Here is a 22,550-nt window from a genome sequence, read left to right on the forward strand (position 1 = left end):
ATTTAAAGCATGGATCCCCATCCATGCTAACTAACCATTTCCTAAGATAAGACATACATCTTCATTTTCGTGCTCAAGCAGCAGCCCTGCATGCTGGTAAATCCTTTTCAACATTAGGCGGACTTCGAAGAATCGGGTTGCTCTCAAAGAAAGGCTTCAAATCGAAGCTCGACGACGCCGTCTTCGGCATTATAAGAAAATCCTCCTGGCAGGGTATGTGATGGAACTCTAATGTGTACCAAACTACAATGTCCTTGTTCTCTATCGGTCAATCCCTGCAAAACAAAAACATTTAAATGAGTACATACTCTATGATAATCATTTGAAGTTAATGAACACTTTTCTTTTTACCTTTCGGACCAAACAGCAAGAGTGTCGTCACCCTGGCTCTGGTAATCAAACAATCCACCAGCCCATTGCTCGCTTCTGTTATATAAACTCTAAACCCAAATCTGGTTAATTGTGAATGCACCTCTCCTCTGCGGCGGATCGTCGTGGTCGAGCAAACTAGCGGGGTTGCCGGCAGGAACCACCTTGTATCCGACGGGGTTCCTGACCCGAGTCTTCTTAGTCGGATTGATTACATGAAACTCCGAAGGGTCATAGAGTTTAAGCTGAATTTGAGCATCTTTCTCCGTTTTAGCAACATTTCTTACAGGAGGCTTTTCCTCGGTGATTCACCGGGAGAGGTGTCTTGCCGTTTGATATCTAGCTTAACGAAGGAGTTATCCGAGCCGTCGATGTCCATGTCCAAGTAGAAGGTGATGAAATGATCATGGATGACACCGATGACGTTTTCGGACAAAAGGGTGCCGAAGAGATTCTCTTCCACTTGATTCATGTTGTCGTATTCAGTCCCTTTCACCATCAAAATTACGCTCGGTCCAACCTATGTTCAATATATTCAAAACACCACACCATTATTGAGATTAATGAGGCCATACATTTTTGTCAAACAATTCAAAGATAAAGATGGCAGAAAACATCCTTGATTTTTCTCCAACAAATATGTGAATGAATAAATAAGGAGTTCACCAACCTTGATCCTGATAAGTCCATCTGTTTGGAACTCCCAGTCAACAATATAATCATAGTTAGCGACTGATGCAGCCATTCGAACCACCAACGTCACCTTTGGACGCAAAGTCTTGTTGATATAATTTCTATTCTTTTGAGAGAAAATGCGCTTTCATGCATAAATAAAAGGGTAAATTACACGGGAGACACCTATGGTTAATCGATCTTGCCACCGAATTATTTTTTGTCTGAATTCAACCACAAAACTTTTTAATTGATTCAATAAGACCACTCTCCGTTAAAAAACCAGAGAATCCGACGTACCCGTTAATAAATTGGCATAATTATATATTTGGTCTTTAATATTGGAATAATTATACATTTGGTCCTTAATATTGGAATAATTATACATTTGGTCCTTAATATTTACATATTCTATCAATTTAGTCACTATTTTAATTCAATTAAATAAATTTAACTATCCAATTAGAACATGGCACGTGTCAATACATGATTGGAAGGTTTTATTTATGAATTTTAAATTATTTAATTTAATGATTTTTTATCCAATCAGGTGATGACACATGTCACCACCCCGATTGAAATGAAAAATTGAAAAACAAAGTTTGCGATTAGGGAGGATCAAACTTATGCCTTTGGAGGAATATTAACCAGCGCCCAAACCGTTGAGCCAAAGCTCCTCAATGGTTGTAATTTGCAACAATTTGTATTTGACTTCTAAAGGTTCGTTAATAATAAAAATAATTAAACAAATTATTTGTTTAAATAAATTTTGGTTCGATTAATGGTTAAAGAAAAATATTAGGTTAATAATTTTCAAATAAATTTCGGATCAGTTAACGGTTAAGAAAAAAATAATTTATTTTATCGGGTAATAATTTTCAAATAAATTTCGATTCGATTAACGGTCAAATAATTTCGGTTCAATTAATGATTAAAGAAAAAAATCGGTTGATTTGGATTGGTTAATAATTTTCAAATAAATTTTGGTTCGATTAACGGTTAAAGAAAAATAATTTATTTTATTCGGTTAATTCGGTTAATAATTTTCAAATAATTTTGGGTTCGATTAACGGTCAAATAATTTCGGTTCGATTAATGGTTAAAGAAAAAAAATCGGTTGATTTGGTTCGGTTAATAATTTTCAAATAAATTTTGGTTCGATTAACGGTTAAAGAAAAATAATTTATTTTATTCGGTTAATAATTTTCAAATAAATTTGGGTTCGATTAACGGTAAAATAATTTTGGTTTGATTAATGGTTAAAGAAAAAAAATTTGGTTAATAATTTTCAAATAAATTTTGGTTCGATTAACGGTCAAATAATTTCGGTTCGATTAATGTTAAAGAAAAAAATTTAGTTAATTCGGTTCGGTTAATAATTTTCAAATAAATTTCGGTTCGATTAACGGTCAAATAATTTCAGTTCGATTAATGTTAAAGAAAAAAATCGGTTGATTTGGTTCGGTTAATAATTTTCAAATAAATTTCGGTTCGAAATAAATAATTTGTTTAATTGTTTTTATCATTAACGAACTTTTAGAAGTCAAATACAAAGTATTGTAAGTTAGAATCATTGGGGAGCTTTGGCATAGTGGTTTGAGCGTTGGTTAATCTTCCCCCAAAGGCACAAGTTTGATTCTCCTTGGCTACAACCTTTGTTCTTCAATTTTCCATTTCAATTGTGTCACCACCTGACTGGATAAAAATCATTAAATTAAATAATTTAAAATTTATAAATAAAACCTTCCAATCATGTATTGACACATGTCATGTTCTAATTGGATAGTTAAATTTATTTAATTGAATTAAAATAGTGACTAAATTGATAGAATATGTAAATATTAAGGACAAAATATATAATTATGCCACTTTTATTAACGGACCAAGTCTGTTTTTTTAACGGAGAGTGGTATGATTGAATCAATTAAAAAGTTTGGTGGTCGAATTGAGACAAAAAATAGTTCGGTGGTAAGATCGATTAATGACCATAGTTTGGTGGTCTCTCATGTAGTTTACCCTAAATAAAATAATAATTAATTTTATTATTAATCACTCAATTATTTTTTTTCATTCTTATTTTGATTATTAAAATTTAAATACATTGGATTTAATAATTAAACTTTTTATGTTTTAGTCACTTTAATTTATTTTATTAATATTTTTAATAATATGACATATTTTATTATTATTATTATTATTTTTTGGATAAGTTGAATTATTATTATTATTAATATTGTCACGTAGGATTATAAAAAAATTAAAACATTCAAATCGTATCTCAAACTTAAAACCTAAACCTCATATTCGAATCATAGTCTTAAACCCTAAATTTTAAACCAAAATAACCACATAAAAATCTCAATTTATAACACCCAAACCCCGAATCGTAACACCCGCACCACAGTTGGAGTTTGGGATGAAATTAGGCGTTCAAATGAGTATGAATTAAGGTTATGATTTGGGATATGATGTGAGGTTTTAAACGATTTTATTTATTTATTTTAAGAATAAATTTGATATTAAATATTAATAAATATATAATATCACAATAAATTTAATATTAAAATAATTTATGTTATAGAAATGAACAAAATATAAATAATTTGAAAAATTATCTGTTAAATTAAAAAAAAAATTCAATAATCAAAATAGAAGTAAAAAGACAGTCAAGTCTAGGGATGTAAAATCAAGTAATCGTTTAGGTTTCAGTCGGATCCTGTCAGGTCGGGTTATACCGAATACAGGTCAAGTCAGGTAAATTTGATGCTTCGATTTGGATCAGGTCGGGTCATTTTCATGTTGATTTGACACCAGATTCAGTTCGGGTTCGGTCGGGTTACTTTCAGTTCGGATCGATGTCAGTTCAAGTCAAAACAATTCATATCCGGAGTAGTTAAAGACCAGGTTAATTCATGTTCGGATGGACTTTAGAAGGATCTCGTTCAGATCGGGTCACATCATTGGCAGATAAAATTCAGGTCGGATCTTTATCAGATACAAATTGAGTTCAAATTGGGTCAATTTTTATTTTTGGATTAATTATTTTCGTCTTTCGTGAACGTTGAATTGCAATATGTAATTGTATATGATTTAGAGTAAATTACTAAGAATATAAATAATCATGGATCAATTTTATGAAAAATATAAATTAAGGACTAAATAGAACAAATATGAAATTACAAGTAAAAATTTAAATAAATTAAACAACACGCATTGATGAGAGACCAAATCGAAATAATTTTAAATGTGCGGTTGAAATTAATATAAAAAGTACTAAATTATACCCATTTAAAAAGTTATGGGTATATTAAAAAATATAAATAAGTAAAAATATGTGTCAATTTCATATGCAAATATAATTTGGAGGACTAAATTGAACAAATATGGAATTACGAATAAAAATTTAAATAAATCAAACAACACAAAGAAATCAAATCGAAATAATTATAAAATGTAAAAAAATCTATAATATAAACTAAATTGCATTCATTTCAAAAGTTGAGAAAAAATTAAAACAATTATAATATATATATATATATATATATATATAAAACTATATAGTTTATATATAAAGTATATATAAATTATATAGTTTATATTTATATTATTATATACTATATATAAACTATATATATTATGTATAAGTTATATAGTTTATAAACTATATATAAAATATACAGTGTATATATAAAGTATATATATTATATAAATAAACTATATATAAACTATATAGTTTATATTTATATTATTGTATACTATAGATACTCTATATATATTATGTATAAACTATATAGTTTTTTAATATATATTATATATAAATTGTATATATATTATGTATAAACTATATATACCGTGTATAAACTATATAGTTTATATATGAACTATTGAACTATATATAAATTATATAGTTTATTAATATAAATTATATGAATTATATAAAAACTATACAACTTATATTTATGTATTATGTATAATTATAATTTATATATATTATGTATAAATTATATAGTTTATTAATATAAACTATATAGTTTATTAATATAAACTATATAGTTTATATATATATATAGTATATATGGTTTAGGGTTAATTTATGTAATTATATAGTTTATATATAAACTATATAATTTATAGATAGTAGTATATAAACTATATATAAACCATATATAATATATAAATTATATATACTATATAATTTACATATGAACTATATATATAGTTTAATAATGAACTATATAAACTATTTATATAGTATACACTACAAATATAAATTATATATATATAAACTATATATACTATATAGTTTACATATGAATTATATATAAAAACTATATATATATATATATATATATATATATATATAAACTATAATTTATACAAACTATATACTACAGTTAATATTTATATACTATATAATATATATAGTTTACATTATTACATATGAACTATATATATAAACTATATAGTTTACCTATGAATTATATATAGTTTATTAATGAACTATATAAACTATTTATATAGTATATACTATATATAAAAACTATATATATATAATATAAACTATAATTTATATATAAACTATATAGTTTACATATGAACTATGTATATAAAATTTTACTCAAACTTTAATGACCATTTATGTAGTTTACCAAAAATATTTATTTTGTTATTAAATCTAAAATGGAAAATGGAAAGGAGAATGAAATCTCGCCCAAAAAAATTAGTTTTCGTTGCCGCTCATTCTTCCCTCTTATTTTTGTCTCCATTGCATGCCTAAAGAAAACAAAAAAATTTAATCTTAAATTCCCCATTTCTAACCTACAAATAAGAAATCCAACAATTAAATCTAATTTTCAGTTTAATAAAAATTAATTTAATGGTTATAATTAAATTTTTATATAATAATCCTAATTAATATAAAAATCTAATTTAATAATTTGTTATAAATTTTGAAAATTATTTTGTATTTACTTTATCCATCTCAATTTATTAATTTAATAAAACTTTTGAATATATTTATAAAATAAAAATTTATAAATATAAAAAAATATTAATTTAATGTTCACAATTAATTATGTACCTTAAATTATGAAGATGTATTTTGTAACACTATAATATCATAAATTTATAATTTCACAACTTCATCAATTATAAATTCTAAGTCAGATAAATATTAAATCAATTCAATAACAAATTATGTCATTTATAGGTTGAATCAATTACATGTCAAGTTCAAAACAGGTCAAGTTCAAAACAAGTTAAGTTCAAAACAGTTCAGGTTGAAAACAACTCGATAATACTAATTATTTACCATGTCAATCTCGGGTTCAGGCTCATATCAGTCGGATGCAGTTCGGGTTCGGGTATCATATTTTTGGTTCAATTCAGGTTCAGATCGTTCTCAGATTGGGTGCAGGTCCACAATTTCCAGGTCCAACTCGGGTTCAGGTCAACACCAGTTTCGACTCAAGTTGATTTCAAATCATTACAGCGCAGGTCAAAAATAATTTTAACTCGAGTCGATTTTAGTCAATTTTACAAGTCAAATCAGCTTTTTACACTCTTAGCAAGACTTACTTGTTAAAATCTTAAATTAAATTCGAATCAAACATTAATTAAAATTTAACCAAATCAAATTTAAATTACTTACAATACTGAAATCTCATGCATTAATCGCAATAAAATAAAGATAAAAAGAATACTAAATGCACATTTTTATGCATGACAAAGTATCAAGGCTCAAAGATTCTTACCTCCATCCCGAGATTGGACGCTCGGCATGCCGCCACTCTATATCACCGGCGGCGAACACCCCATCCATATAGTACGCTCTGGGGCAATCATTAAGCGGGTCAAGTCGCATAGCTTGCAACCCGAACCCGTACTAACCCGCATCCATGTATGTCTTAAAATACCATGCATTAGTGGGGTCCATGTTAAGGAACAAACAATTCAGACGTAAACCCTTTGTACATCACATCCCTCGTCGCCTCACCATCAAGGTCACGGACCTTAGCCCGAGAAATCACCACACCAGCTCTCGGGTCGGGTTGCAAATGAAATTTTCAATTTGCCCATCTCACCAAATGTTCATCTTCTACGATAAAAATCGGGCCCTTGGGCTGTTCAATGGATATGAGGTTTATTAAGTTGAGTTCCTGTTGAAGCTTCTTCTGCTCCGAGAAACGATAGTCGGTGTTGGTGGCTTTCGGTATCGGAATAGCCCGACCTGTATCCGATATGTCCACCACTTCTTTCGTGTCCATGTCGAGTAAGACAGTTAACCCCTCGATGGGTCTCATGTAAAAATTTGCAGTATCTTTCATGGAATAGCACTGGACCTTGCTTAACCTCCGGTTCTCCTCTTTCTTCCCGAACCATCCCAAGGAGATAGGTAGGCACGACAAATCATCGAGATTGACCCCTCGTTCGATGATCGTACGGTTGAACTTGGCGTTCGAAAGTGGAGCCCAAGTAGACGAGGTCATTTCTTCTATCGTCATCGTCGGGTAACCAGTCTGAGGAACCGCGTTTTGAACGTTCACTTCGTCGATTTCTAGGTTGACGGTCAGCACGTGTGACACCCCATTGGCGCGGCGCGTGCGACTACGGAGGCTATTCTGGGGAAGAGCGGTTGGCCTTTTTCCCATTGTCGGACAAGGTCTTTGTCGGGTTCTTCCAGAACGACGGAATGGAACGCGTAGTTATTGGATGACTTGAAGAGCGCGTGGGGAGAAAGAATGGAGCGGACCTTGTTGAACTCTTGGACGGTGAGCGTTAGGGGTGTGCAAATCCGGGTCAATGATTTATCTGTCCGTGTTTTGATTCGGATATTTCGGGTATTCAATTTTCGGGTACCCGTATGTCGGGTACTCAAATACCTGAATTTTTTATTTTAAATTATTAAATAAAAAAAACACAGAAAAATACATGCAAAGAATTTAAATCAACAAATCTCTATCTCATACCATTATAACATAAATTGGATATTTTTTTTTGATGGATCAATACATCTAAGAAGATTATAAATAATAGTTAGAAAAAGAATGTGCTAGTTGGCTACAATTTTAATCAAGAATGTATTTTTCTTCCAATAGCTTTACATCTTCTTCTAGCTAAACAACTCCTAAAAGTTTTAATCAAAAACATAGCAGTATCAATAGCAATGGATAATGAACAATGTCAAAGTATGTGAAAACTCTATTAGATGGCTATTTTAACATCCCCTAAAACAATGTTCACTATTTAACTACAACTCTTTACTAAGAAACAACAAAAAGAAATACCACAAATTAATATCATGTAATTTACATGTACTCAAAAAGAGAACCAGTGTATCAGAATAAATCAGTGTAACAAAAAAGTAATGTACAGAAACTGAAGAATAACATAATCAAATGTCTTAACCGGGTATTTGGGTAAGTATCGGGTACCCGGGTAAGTACCGGATACCCTAAATAATCAATTTTTGTGACCCGAATCCTACCCGGAAAATATCGGGTTGGGTACTCGACCCGACCGGGTATTTTTTTATAAAATTACTCGATTTTTTTTTATTTGGGTCGGGTAATTTTGCACACCCCTAGTGAGCGTGTCGAGTGGATGGCGAGGGACAACTGACTGGTGGCGGCGGCGACGGATCCGATCGAAGGTGGATGCGCTTGGCTCTTTGGGAACTGTGGGTTGTTTTTTTTTTTGGACTGGAACCGATTCTTGGAGGTGCACCAGTGAGAGTTAGTGGCATAGTCGAGGAGAGTGGTGAGGTCAAGGGGTGGCGCGTGAGTGAGGTGAGTCCGTGTGAGGAGCAGCAGGAAAGCTATCGCAATGAAGGAAATGAGGAAACGAAAGGACTTTGATTCCATGAGTGTGTTTTTTTGCAATGATTTTAAAATCGGATCGGACCTTGAACCGGTGAAGGTACTGGTTCACTGGTTTAATTGGGTTCAACCGCGGTTCAATCGGATTTATATAAAATAATATTTTTTTAAGTTTTACATAATATTCAAAACAATATTAATATATATATAACACTTTTTTTAAGTTTACAATATTAAAAGGTATAAAAATATCACAAGTCATAACATATATAAGTTAAAAAACATAAAATCAAATGAAACAAAATGATTCAAATTAACTACAATATAATATTTAAGGTAAAACATATTAAATAATAAATATAATTATATAACTATAATCAAAAAATAAATTTGGGGCTGAAAAAAATCATAACAAACGATGTCATTTGATTTAATTTTTTTAAAAAAAATAATCTCACATGGCTAAGAAACATAGAAGAGCATCCTAAAAGTCTAAAGAGAAAATATGAGAACAAAACAATCCCACATGGCTAAGAAACATAGAAGAGCATCCCAACTGACTTCTATAAATACTAGAGGTAATTTGACATTCAAAATCATGGAGCCTTTTGGTGAGCACAGAGCGAACTATTCTTTCGCTTCAATTGAGCTCGAATTTCAGATTTCAATCGAGCTTATAAAATCTTTTTGAGTTCGAGCCTTTTCGAGTTCAAGTTTCAATATTATATTTCGAGTTCGAGTTGAACTTGATAATTTTTAGCTCGTGAGTTTTTGAGTCGAGTTGAGCTTACTTTTAAAGTTTTCGAGTTTGATTCGAGCTCAGAAGTACTTGATTTCGACTCGGCTCGTTTAACAAATGACGTTGTTTGGTTTAATTTTTTTAAAAAGAAAAAAAGAGAACCGACGGTTCACAATGATTTTACCGGTTTTCAGCCAGTTCACCCCGGTTTTGCCGGTTCCTTACGGATTCTATGCTTATCCGGTTTTAGGAGTTAACCGGACCGGACAGGCCACCGATTCACGGTTTAACCGGTCCGATCCGGTTTTAATAACATTGGTTTTTTGTGAGTGAATGAGCAGACGATTATAATATCAAATTAAGTGATGCTTTAGGAATCTGGACAAGGTTGCAATTTGGCTTACATGTTGATCGATGCAAACGTGGTTGGTGTATGTGCATAGTTAATATATTTTAGGGTAAATTATATTTAGTATTTGAACTATAAATTTTGATCTGTTTTAGTACTTAAACTTTTAATTTTTTCAAAATCATACCTAACATTTAGTTCTTGTTTCATGTTAGTACCCCATTAAAAAATTAATATTGTGTCACTACAGTAAAATAGGAATGTAGCAATATTTTTTAGCGACGTTTTGAGAGTAAACATCGCAAACTTTACACATATTGCGGTGTTTACAACCAAAACGACACAATATTGTAACATTTTATTAAAACGCCGTTAAAGATCCATACTTTAGTGGTTTTTTTAGACAAACGCCCCAATATATATCATATATAGTGGCGTTTTTATTAAACGTCGCAATTTATCAGTACTTTAGTGGCGTTTTTTAATTACAAATGTTGCAATTTATGAGTCTTTTATCATCCCTGAACCTTTAATGGCATTTTTAGTCAAATAACGTAATAGATATCATATATAGTGGCGTTCTTAATAAACGCCGTAATTTTTCAATACTTTAGTGGCCTTTTTAATTACAAACACTACATTTTTTTAGTATTTTATCATCCCAGAACCTTTAGTGGCTTTTTTTAAATAAACGCCACAATTATTTCTGTTTTTAGTGGCGTTTGTATTTCCAAACGCCACAAAGATCCCATTTTTTCATATTTAAGGGTATGTCGCTCATTTTTTCCTTCACTTTTCTCAAACGTTTCTGCCACTCTCACTCCCTTTCTTATACCTTTCTCAGCCACCAAAATATGTTAGTCTTCCCTCATCTCCAACACCCAAAGCTGCCATTGTTGTAATTCTTTCTTCACCGACATCCAATATAAAATAATAAAACCCTATAACATAAATGCTCTCTCACTATCTCCGTTTCTCCTCTTATTTTTGCATTCTTAATGATCTCTCACTAGTAATCGGGTAACCATAGTGACGTTTGTGTCACTAGAAGTCAGGTTCTTTTGTGGCGTTTTGTGATGGAAACACCACTATTGGTATAAAGATTTGCGGCATTTGTAAAGAAAAACGTCGCTAAATATCGTAACACATGTTTGGCTATAGTGTATTTTGAATTTGTTTTAAAGTTTAGGTACTAAAATAGACTAAAAATAATAGTTTAGGTACTAAACACGTTAAACTTTTAATGACAGAGTATTAAAATGAAACAAAAACTAAACGTTGGACATGATTTTGAAAAAATGAAAGTTTAGATACTAAAACGAACCAAAACTGATAGTGTAGGCACTAAACGTGTAGTTTACCCTAGTTTAGGCACTAAACGCATAGTTTACCCTATATATATATTAAACAATGTAAAATTCTTTTAATTTTGCATAGATTTTAGAACCATTGGATGAGTGAAAATAGATGACTTATATTAACTCTTTGTTTTTAGTGAATATTTTCTCATTTCCTACTATGAATCTCATATATCTATTTTCACTCATCCGACGATCCTAAATATGTGTAAAATTAAAAGCGTTTTACATTTTGTAATAGAGTCTTATCCCTAAATATAAATATATGCACGAAGCAAACGACTTCAACAATTAAAGAGATACAATTTTATAATTATTTCAGATTAATCAATGATATGATGTCTAACAAACATATTTTGTTGATTTATAAACATGAGTTATTTCTAGTTAATATGACGAGATGTCTGATAAGCATGTATATTTAATTTGTATGTCTGAATAATTCATGTTCCATGACACATTGAATAGTGATGCTACGAATAATGTAACAACGTACAATGCAAGCATACACTGTCGTTAACAAGTAATAAAATGAGTTCAACTAGTGCATCGAATATCGTATCCACAGGGATTAGTATTGCTTCAAAAAATTGTGATGCAACAAAACATAAGTTATTTAAAGTGGATGTAGAAAGCAATATCATGACAAAGATAACTGTAACTAGATAAAAATGACATTAATTGCAACTAATTTCAATGGAGCATTAGATTGATGGATCTAAAGACAATGTTGTTAAACAACTGCATGGAATTTAACAAAGTTAAAGCAACTAACAAATTAGTGTGTCAAACATTAATCAAGCAAGTTATCCATCTCTCAAAGTATTCACCACAACATACAAAGCATGTATATATCTCTATATACTCTCTAACTAAGCTTACTAATAATGCTACGACACTCAGGCAACATATATCTCTCTATGCTACACAATACTTTCACATACACTGATGTTATTCAAGTTGTAACTCATCTCTCGATGCATTACTGGGCAGTATTCATCTCCAAAAACAAACTCAAGTTTAAGCTCTAGTAACACAAATCTAGTTACTAAAACAAGGCTAAAATAACATGCATTCATAAAATATATAAATTTAAATATCATCCAAGTTTAGCATCATCTATAAATTCAAACATTCAATCTTAAACAAATAAGTTTTCTCCCTCTCATGCTCAAAACAAAAAATCTTAAGAAGATACCCAATTAATTAGTGGCCCCCTTTCTCACGGTTGCACTGCTCCACGTCTAATCGTCAGTCTCCCCGATGGTGGTTTACGCTGCAATAGCTTCAACGTAATAAGATTGTATGATAGAAGCTTGGAAATTAATGAAGGATGATGAGAGACTGAAGAATAAGCATCAAAAGAGTGAGTGCATTCTCTTTTTATAAGCCCAACCGGTCAAAACATCATCAACTCAGGAAATTTCTATTTTTTTTCTTTAACTCCCAGTCATATTACAGTTTCTTTTTAACTGCCTGGCGAGTCACTATTTACTACTAAAACGACTCAGCAATCTTGCTTCGTAGCAACTCACAATATCAGAAAATGTCATAACATTATAGTAACAATTTCATAGTAAAATATCATAATTAGCCCAAGAAATACCAACTTGCTTCCAATATGCAAAATATGCTGAATTTAATCTAAATATGATCCTAAACATGTTAAAGTACAACCTCAATCTAAGTAAAAATGCTCTAAATGAACTCCTTTATAAAATTATTACACCCCTAAACATAAGTGTTTGCTTGTCCTCAAGCAACTACCATGCATGAAATGAAAATGAAACTATGCTAACAATGTTGCCAAGCCAGTCAAAATTTTAACTCCTTCAGTTCTTAAAAGTTTTAATTGGTGCAAAAAATATGGTAGCATTAACTTATCTTAATTAGAGAATATATTTTCAACTTATCATAATCAGAACCCATAGAGTGTTGTAGTGTACAAGTAAGGTATATCTAATCAATACTTAGATAAATTAGAAAAAATGATCTTACTCCCTTATTTAAACTTTTGATGTTGTATCAACATCTTTCTAACTTTATTTCTTTGCTGGAGGCAGTTTCAGGAACCTCTATTATTTATCCCCTTTTAATGCTAAAGCAATGTTGGGCACTTCTAGCATCTTATTTTATCCTTTTCAGTTTCAATGGTGGAGTTAGTGTTAGACACCTCTAATATTCTTTTATTTCCATTTCATTGTTAGAGCCAGTCTTGGGCACCTCTAGCAGATTGAAAAATTGTCAGTTTTTTGACTAGGCACGCCTGATATTCTTTCCTTTTAATGCTAGAGTTAGTGTTGCGCACCTCTAGTATTCTTTAAAAATGCAATTGCTTGCTAGAATACCTAATAATGTTGTGAGATTTGCATGGTTCACTATTTCAAATGTCCCTAAATATTGATAATATACGTTTATTGTATACAAATTTTATGTAAATCCTAACCCTAATAAGAATATAATATATTCCCTTATTATTTCACTACTTAAATTTTCTCATAATCAAACTTTATTAAAAGAGTTTTAAAATCTTCATTAACTAACATAACATTCTAACCCTAAATGCAGTAACAACATATGAATAACAATATAAATTAAAATGACAAATGCAATATGAAAAATGCTCAACAAAAATAAACAACACAAACGAACAACACACACCCAAATCTAAGAGATGCATTATCCCTAATGCATGGAACAATAAAAACAACAAATGAAAATTAAAATGAAATAGGAAGGGAGATTGAATACACCCCAAGCGAAAATTTCTTGGGCTTGCAAAACTTTGTGATTTTTCTTTGTTGTGATCTTTTCCTTCATCTTCATCTTTATTTTCTTGATGGCAGGTAATGTTATGGCAGTACCCACAGCAACGATAAGGGCTAAAGTCTGTGGTGTCGCTACATAGTCTAATTTATGGATATTAGCATCAGGTAATTGTCGAAACGATTTTTAAACCGGGGCGAGGGTGATTTGGAAAACCGCGTCATTTTTAATTATTCTCTTTTCAATTGGATTTTTAATTGCAAACAGTGCGATTTTAGAAAACCTCTCGTTTCGAAAAATTTGGGATTCCTTTTAAATAAATAAAAATGTAGGTTCGAGGAGTCGCCACCAATCTTTGATTAGGGTGTGATTGGGCACCCAAAAACGTTGTCATTTTAAATAAAAATTAATTTTAATTAAAACGACAAATTTACGGTCTACGTTACCAAAATCCAAGTTCGGGAGTCGGTTACGTGTGGGGAAGGATTAGCACCCCCACAACGCCCTAAATCGGTACCTAGTCGATTAATTAATTTCTTTGCGACGAATTTCACAAGTTCAAATTTAATTTGATTAATGATCCCTTTAAACAACAAACATGCAAATTTGCAACATTCAAAGCAACAAAATAGATTTAATTTAAAATTACCAAGTCATTAGAAAGATAAAGAATATTCGATTATTTAAAAATATCGAGACCAGATCTTTAGTTCAGTTCTAACGACCTTTTCTCGAAAAGTTTAAATAGTTGAATATTTCCTTTTCTTTCGCTCCCAAATTTTACAATGATATATCCAAATTTAATTAGGCGTTACTGACGGGATACCATTTTAATTTAAAATCGTCAAAACAACTTTCCTGTAAGTTAAGAAAAGCCATTCTGATAATTTTAGATTAAAAGGGCATTACCCTTAATTCCGATTATATGATTAGATCAAGTTATTCACGTGAGGCTATCATGCAAATTATGCTGATTGAATGTCATGCAAAGAGTAATAAATATTATGATTAAAATATCATGTAATTTGAAATAAATAAAAAGAATAAATAAAACATTATATACATATATTTTAATTAAAAAAAATACAAACCTCACATATTAACATATAATGTACAAATATGACTTAAATATAATAAAAAAACATGACATGCAAAATTATTATATTTAGAAATATATAAATATTTCAAAAAGTGACTAAATAGGAATACAACTAAAATTAAACATACTAATTAAAAGTAAACGAAGGCTAAAATTAAATGAACACAAAATAAAGAAACTAAATTAAAAAAAGAAAACATTCAAATTAATGACTAAAATATAAAGAAAATAAACCACAGACTCTTTTCATAAACATTGTCATTCCCAAGTACTGTAAACATAATATGAACAAAATATTACATAAGACCAAATTGAAATTTTCCAAAATTACACATCCAATGTCAAATTATCATGAAAATAGCCAAAACGTGATACAGGACCAAAAGGAAACACACTGAAAATTTCAAGGCGAAATCATAAACAAATGAAGTTCAATTAGGGACCAAATCAGAACAGGTTGAAACTACAATGGCCTACACACAATTACCCCCACATCAAAACACGGAATACCCTCCTAGACGTCAACACGACGCCGTTTTGGACCTGAGCGCGACGCCGCCGTTTTGGCGTGTGGTTATATGGCATATTAGGGTAAACTTGAAACCCTAGCTCATTATTTCACTCAGCCTAAACCAGAAAACCCTCGCCCCAGCCGTTTTCTCTCAAACCTCGCAGCGCCACTCTTCTTCTCTACTCATCTCTTCCTCTTCCACAGCAGATCGAGACCACCATCTCCGCTCGCAACCCTCGATAAAGCCCGAGCCTTCCTAATCCAACACTCACAACAACTATAGAGGTAAAAGCTAAACCAAATCGATCCTACTTCCCCCTTGCTCTCTCGTCTTCGACTGAGATAGACCCGAATGTTTACCCACGCCGTAAATCGGCCACTCTCTAGCGGTTCCACTCTCGACGGCCAGGAAAAAGAAACCCACCCTGTGACAGAACCAAACCTAAACCCATCTAGACCACGACCAAGGCTAAAACTTACTAACAAGATAACCTTAAGCCAACCTCTCTCGGAATCAAACCAACACTGCTCCCTCTAGACGCTATGACTCGTGATTCAACGGTAACCTGGGCTCCGACGAGGGACCAACAACGAGGTAAAATGTCTCGTCCCCCCTACTGTTTTTATTTTTTTTTCTTTTTAGAGTTAAGAACATGCATGTAAAAAAGGACAAAAGATTAATTGAGATACCTCTAGTTTGAATTGGTTCTATTGATTTCCTTTTCGTTCATTCAAAAATGAAGGGAATAATACCCTTGGCTTACACTGCTTGAATCGAAAATTGGGAGCAAAACCCTCCTCTTTACCTCGTTTCTCTGTTTTTAATTTTGTAAAAGAAGATTCCCCTATTGTTGATGATTTCCCTTTCGAAGGGCCCTCTCCGCCCTTTTTTGTAATGAATCCCCCTTCCCTTCTTTCATGTTCTATTTTTCTAGTCGATCTCCTCCTTTTTTTGCTTCCTCGTGTTCTGTTGTTTTGTGTGCAGGGCCCCCCGGTTGGGCATGGTGATCACGGGCGACGATAATGGTGGCCTTGGTATCGGATGGGTGGCCGATCAACACGGGTTTCCTGTCAGTGGAGCTGCGCATGCTGGCTTGGTGATCGTGCTCTGCCTGGGAACCGAGCTTCTCGGTCAGTGTCCTGTCGGGTGTGGGCATCACGTGATGTTTCAACCGGGTCCTATTTTGGGTTTGATGAGTTTCAGGTTTGGGTCTGATGACTCATTGTAATTGGGTCCGATTTGGGCCTCATTTATAATTTGGGTTTAGGTTTATAAGATGTACAAGGACTCTAAACATTTAATTTGGATTTGGGATTGAATTTGGGGCTTCAATTTATATATTGAATTCCAAAACGAAGCAAATATGATCACAATCCAATTAAGCACCTAAAATTCCCAAATGCAAGCTTCCTCGCTTCATCATTTGAATTAATTCTTCATCGAGCACCTTCATATTAATTTGATCATCTTCAAATGGATTCAAATGGCCCGGACGAAATTGGGGTATTACAGCTGCCCCTCTTTGCTCGTTGTTGTGAACAGAAGAACGTAGCAAAGACAAATAATAACCTAATTTTGTCTGATTGCGGCGTCATTTTCCCTTATTCAATCTTCTTCTTGACTTTTGTCTTCATCTCAAGTGCACAAACCCTTTTAATGGATTGTTCCGCTTCTTCGTACCCGAGAATCTTCAATTTCCTCTCACATCCGATGATCTGATGGCTTGCTCTAACACTATTCTGAAAAAGGCTGAAGGTTTTATGGATGGTTTGCTTCACTGCTATTTCAGGGTGAGTCTTGAAAAGAATTTTTTAAAAATAGGTTCGCTCCCTATTGCTTCCAAGGAGTATGGAACTCGAATAATCTTTAACAATCGTGTCTGCCCCCTATTTCTTCAGAGAGTATAAGACCCACAATCTTCATCAATCGCGTCTGCCCCCTATTTCTTCAGAGAGTATAAGACTCGAACAATCTTCAACAAATGGGTCCGCTCCCTATTTCTCTAGGGAGTATAGAACTCGAACATCTCTTCAAACGGGTTCGCTCCTTCTTTCTTTAAGGAGTATAGAACTCGAACATCTTCAAACGGGTTCGCTCCTTCTTTTTTTAAGGAGTATAGAACTCGAACATCTTCAAACGAGTTCGCTCCCTCTTTCTTTAGGGAGTATAGAACTCGAACATCTCTTCACGGGTTCGCTCCCTCTTTCTCTAGGGAGTATGGAACTCGAACATCTTCAACTGGGTTCGCTCCCTCTTTCTCTAGGGAGTATGGAACTTAGACATCTCTTCAAACGGGTTCGCTCCTTCTTTCTTTAAGGAGTATGGAACTCGAACATCTTCAAATGGGTTCGCTCCCTCTTTCTCTAGGGAGTATGGAACTTAGACATCTCTTCAAACGGGTTCGCTCCTTCTTTCTTTAAGGAGTATGGAACTCGAACATCTTCAAATGGGTTCGCTCCCTCTTTCTCTAGGGAGTATGGAACATAGACATCTCTTCAAACGGGTTCGCTCCTTCTTTCTTTAAGGAGTATGGAACTCGAACATCTTCAAACGGGTTCGCTCCTTCTTTCTTTAAAGAGTATAGAACTCGCATATCTTCACACGGGTTCGCTCCTTCTTTCTCTAGGGAGTATGGAACTCGGACATCTTCAAACGGGTTCGCTCCCTCTTTCTCTAGGGAGTATGGAACTCGAACATCTTCAAACGGGTTCGCTCCTTCTTTCTTTAAGGAGTATAGAACTCGCATATCTTTATTTGCTTCACTACTTTATTGTGAAGGCTTGAGTTTGATTTGCTTCAAAGGTCGAACCTGAAAATCAAACATTATCAATCATTAATGTATGCTTGAAGATTCGAAAAACATTATACTCAAAAATTTAGAATTTAAGAGAATCTTTTCGAAATCATTTCTCTTGTGAGAGCTTGTCTCGCCGCAATTGAATACGAGAGTCTTCCTTGACTTGACTACCATTTGAACCTCTCCCTTTCAGAGACCTTGAATCGGTTAATGACTCCTCGCGCGCGTTTCCTTTTAATCACTTGATCAGCTTCTTTGTACTCGAAAACTTTTTCTTTTTCTCCTACATCTGATGGTCGGATGGTTTGTTCCAACACTCTTCTGAGAAGGCTTAAAATGGATCTGCTTCACTACTTTTTGGTGAAGACTTAAGATGGTTTGCTTCACTACTCTCTGGTGAAGACTTATGATGATTTGCTTCACTATTCTCCAGTGAAGGCTTCAGATTGATTGCTTCACTATTCTCCGGTGAAGGCTTCAGATGGTTTGCTTCACTATTCTCCGGTGAAGGCTTAGGATTGACTTTTCTCCAATCTCATGTGTACAAGTCTTTCTTCATACACGAAAATCTTCGTTTTTCTTCTACATCTGATGGTCTTCACTTCAAAGCAATGCTTCTTCTGTGGATTAGACCTCTCTGTTCTTCAGGGTATGCCTTTTTAAATGTAACTCTTTGTATTTGAGGTTTGAAATCTCCCTTTCAATCATCGGGATTTCAACATTCTGCATCTTCTCTCTTCAATGGAAGACCTGTCAAAATCATGTGTTTATGCATAAATCATTAATGCAATTAAATGTATCTGTGTCATGCATTTTCTTTTATGCAGATGATGTTCTCATGAATGCATAAATGTTGAATCAATCTTTGTTTGCCTTCAAATTGGCGAACTCAGTCTTCTTCTACTTGATCATTCTTTCCAGGGTCTGTTTTCTATACTCGTGTAGCAACTCATAGTTTCCAACTTGCATTTTTTACGAGCCCTTTGATATTCTTCTATCTTCTTGTCATCTTTGTTTTCTTTCTTCACTTCGGAGAAAGTGTTTTCTCTCTCAATATCTTGCTATAGTCAGAAATACGACTGTGTTGCCCCATTTCCGTCCTCAGCTCAACTATGCTTTCAGAGTTGTTCTTTCAGGACTCTGCCATTGATCGATGCAGTTGATTTGCTTTACAAGGTAAGCTCAGCTCAAATTCCTGGTCTGCCCCTGACACTTTAAGTTGTGAGACTCATTCTCAATAATTTCTTGGTCTGAATCTTGTCATCCCAATATGATGTGGGTTCAGTCTTTCCCCAACATTATCTTATACTGGTACGGGCCTTCAAAATGCTCCAACGCCTCAAATTGTAAGGCTCATTCTTAATGCCTCATTGGTTTAAATCTTATCATCTCAACATGATGTGGGTTCAGTCGTGCCCTAACATATACGAATGTTCTCATTCTGGTGTCACTACACAGTAGTGTTGTCAAATAGTTTGAGGGATTTTCTTCATGCTACTTAAGAAGTGATCAACCCTTCTAACACAATGTCTTTTATTTTCATTCGGGCTGAGATATGTGCCCCTTCTGAATGATGAGATAATCTTCTTCTTACTGGGTTACTGACAATGTCACAAAGAAATGTTGCCAGTTCTGTCTTTCATCTATTCTGATCTCTTGGACCTTCTACTTCAAGGTCGCGAAATGCTTCATGTTATGGCGCCACTTATTCTTTTTCTCCAATAGAGGCACAATGAGCCTCACCCGCTTCAAGGACCTTTTACATTTGAATTGTCCTATTTGAAAATGCTTTTCTCTTTCTCTTATTTTAGGGAGTAAAGAATGAAAGAATCTTATAAAACATTGTCCCTTAATTCAGACTCACAATCAAATCAAATCATAAACATGAATTCACAGAATATCAAAAGAATCAATAGCTCTTTAATGTTTTCAGGGTTATAAATCTTTGACAAGTGTCAAAATTGAGGGGTTGGTTTTAGGTTGGCTTCCTATTTTCTAAGGCTTCGACCACCAAAATACCATCTCTTTCTTGATCGTTGTGACCATCACAACATGCCCTTCTTTCTTGGCTTGGTATTTTAATCGGATGCGAACAAAATGACGCAAATAGTATACTCCATTACTAGACTTTCCAGAACACTTCCATTTCAGTTCTCTGAAATCTTCCATTTGTTCAAGCTTCGTAGACTCCTCTAACCAAGGTAGTGCAGAAATATCGATCTAAAAATGAAATTTCTGAGTGCTCGTGTGAAATTGACTATGACAGGTGTTCCTTAACTCCCTTAGTCCATTTTATCGCAACTCCTTATTTAGATAAACTTGATTTAATTTGCCATTATCGGGCTAGCTGAAATCATCTTTATTGTAATTTGCCTTTATCAGGCTAGCTGAAGGGTTCATCTCATCACAAAGTCTTTGACTTGACAATCACAGTGGAGCATACACCGAATTGCCAGGTACCCGATCAAGGTCATGGTTTGAGTATAATCTATTCATAAAGCCAGGGTTTTCGAGTTTCCTCTATAACCAATTGCCTTAGTGGAATAGCTCAGCTTTATTGTATACATGTATATTATATATTTTGATGAGTATGTGGATTCAATTTCTTAAGCTTGTCAAGAAGAACCTGTCATAGTCTAGGTGTTGTTGAATGTCAAAAAATCTCATCGTTAGAGTTCAATTTCCAAGCAACTAACCTAAACTAGATTCACCTACTCGACTATTTCATCCGTAAAGATCATAATCATCATCGAACGTCGTCAACAAAAATGGTCTAGTCAATTTTGTAATGTCATACGCAAAAGATGCCCCATGTTGTCCGCTCCTATGCATACTTGAATACCAAGCCTATGGTTCATTCCCTTATGATAGGAGAAGGCTATATCGGTTCCTGCAAGAAAAGGGTATGGTGTTCGATTGTATCTTCTGGGGGTAAGGTCAAGGTCCTTGTTTTATCGGGTTTCAATCTTGTCATTTTGTCAAAGATTTATAACTCTAATCATTAAAGAGCTTTTAATTCAATTGATATTCAAAGAATTTCAAGTTGAAAATTCGATTCAATGCTCACCATCCTTAAAGTAACATGAATTCATTTAAAATATCCTTACAAACAGAAAGATGAGAAAGTACAAAAAAAACATGTTCAAACAAGATGCCGCAAATGAAAAATGCGATTGTGGTGGAGCACAACCTTCACTTGTTCAACCAAAAGGCCCTACTTTCCCTAGAATAGCGGGTGCCCCGTTGGATTAGGGTTTTTACCCTCACTTACTCCCCATTTCTCGATCACTTCTCTTGTCAGGACTCCTTTTTCAACGAGCCTTTCTATCTCTTCCATCAATGGTATACACTTATCAGTGTGATGGCCCAATTCCCCTAGATGAAAATCGCAAGCACTATTCGGGTCATAGCCATAAGCGGATGGGCTAGTCTTCATTCTTAATGGCCTTGGAGTGAGGTATTGATTCTTGATTAAAGGGGATAGCAAGTCAGAAATGGGCACTTGAAAAACCTTGAGGGTCGTATTTTCCCAAGACATCTTCTGCGGCCAGTCTCGGACTACCTCTCCTTTGACTTTTATCTTGTCACTTCCCACTTCTATATTCTTTTTTAGTGTCAGAGAGGTCTCAAGAGTTGGGTAATTTATCTCTGCTTCACATACCTCGATTTCCTTGACTTTGCTCTTCTCTTTTTCAACACTCTCTTCCGTATGTACTTCACTTGTTTTGACCCCGTCAACTCTATTTTGGGGATTGACTTTCAGCTGTTTAGCATCCACCTCTATAACTCCTTGAGCCAAAAGATCTCGGACTTGTCATTTGAAGTTGCTACAATTATCGATGGAGTGTCCTCGGGCTCCCGCATGATATTCACAGGAAACTTTCTCATTACCAACTCGGATAAGGGGGCAACAAAGGCTTGGCCAGACGTGGAGCAATCAGCTGGGCTTGGAGCAACTTGGGATATATCTGGCTATATGAAAGCTCTTTTGACCCTACTTTCTCTTTGCCGTTATTATGATCATATTGAAGACCCTGTGACTGACCACTGGAACGTTCACTTTGAAGGTTTA

General features: G+C 33.6%; 1 pseudogene; it reads right to left on the minus strand.

The window, feature by feature from the left end:
* Positions 1-29: 29 nt before the first annotated feature.
* On the minus strand, positions 30-8,903 carry LOC120139687 (annotated as a pseudogene).
* Between the last annotated feature and the right edge of the window lie 13,647 nt (positions 8,904-22,550).

The sequence above is a fragment of the Hibiscus syriacus genome, unplaced genomic scaffold, assembly GCF_006381635.1.
Source record: "Hibiscus syriacus cultivar Baekdansim isolate YM2019G1 unplaced genomic scaffold, ASM638163v2 tig00002237_pilon, whole genome shotgun sequence".
NCBI classification, from domain to species: domain Eukaryota; kingdom Viridiplantae; phylum Streptophyta; class Magnoliopsida; order Malvales; family Malvaceae; genus Hibiscus; species Hibiscus syriacus.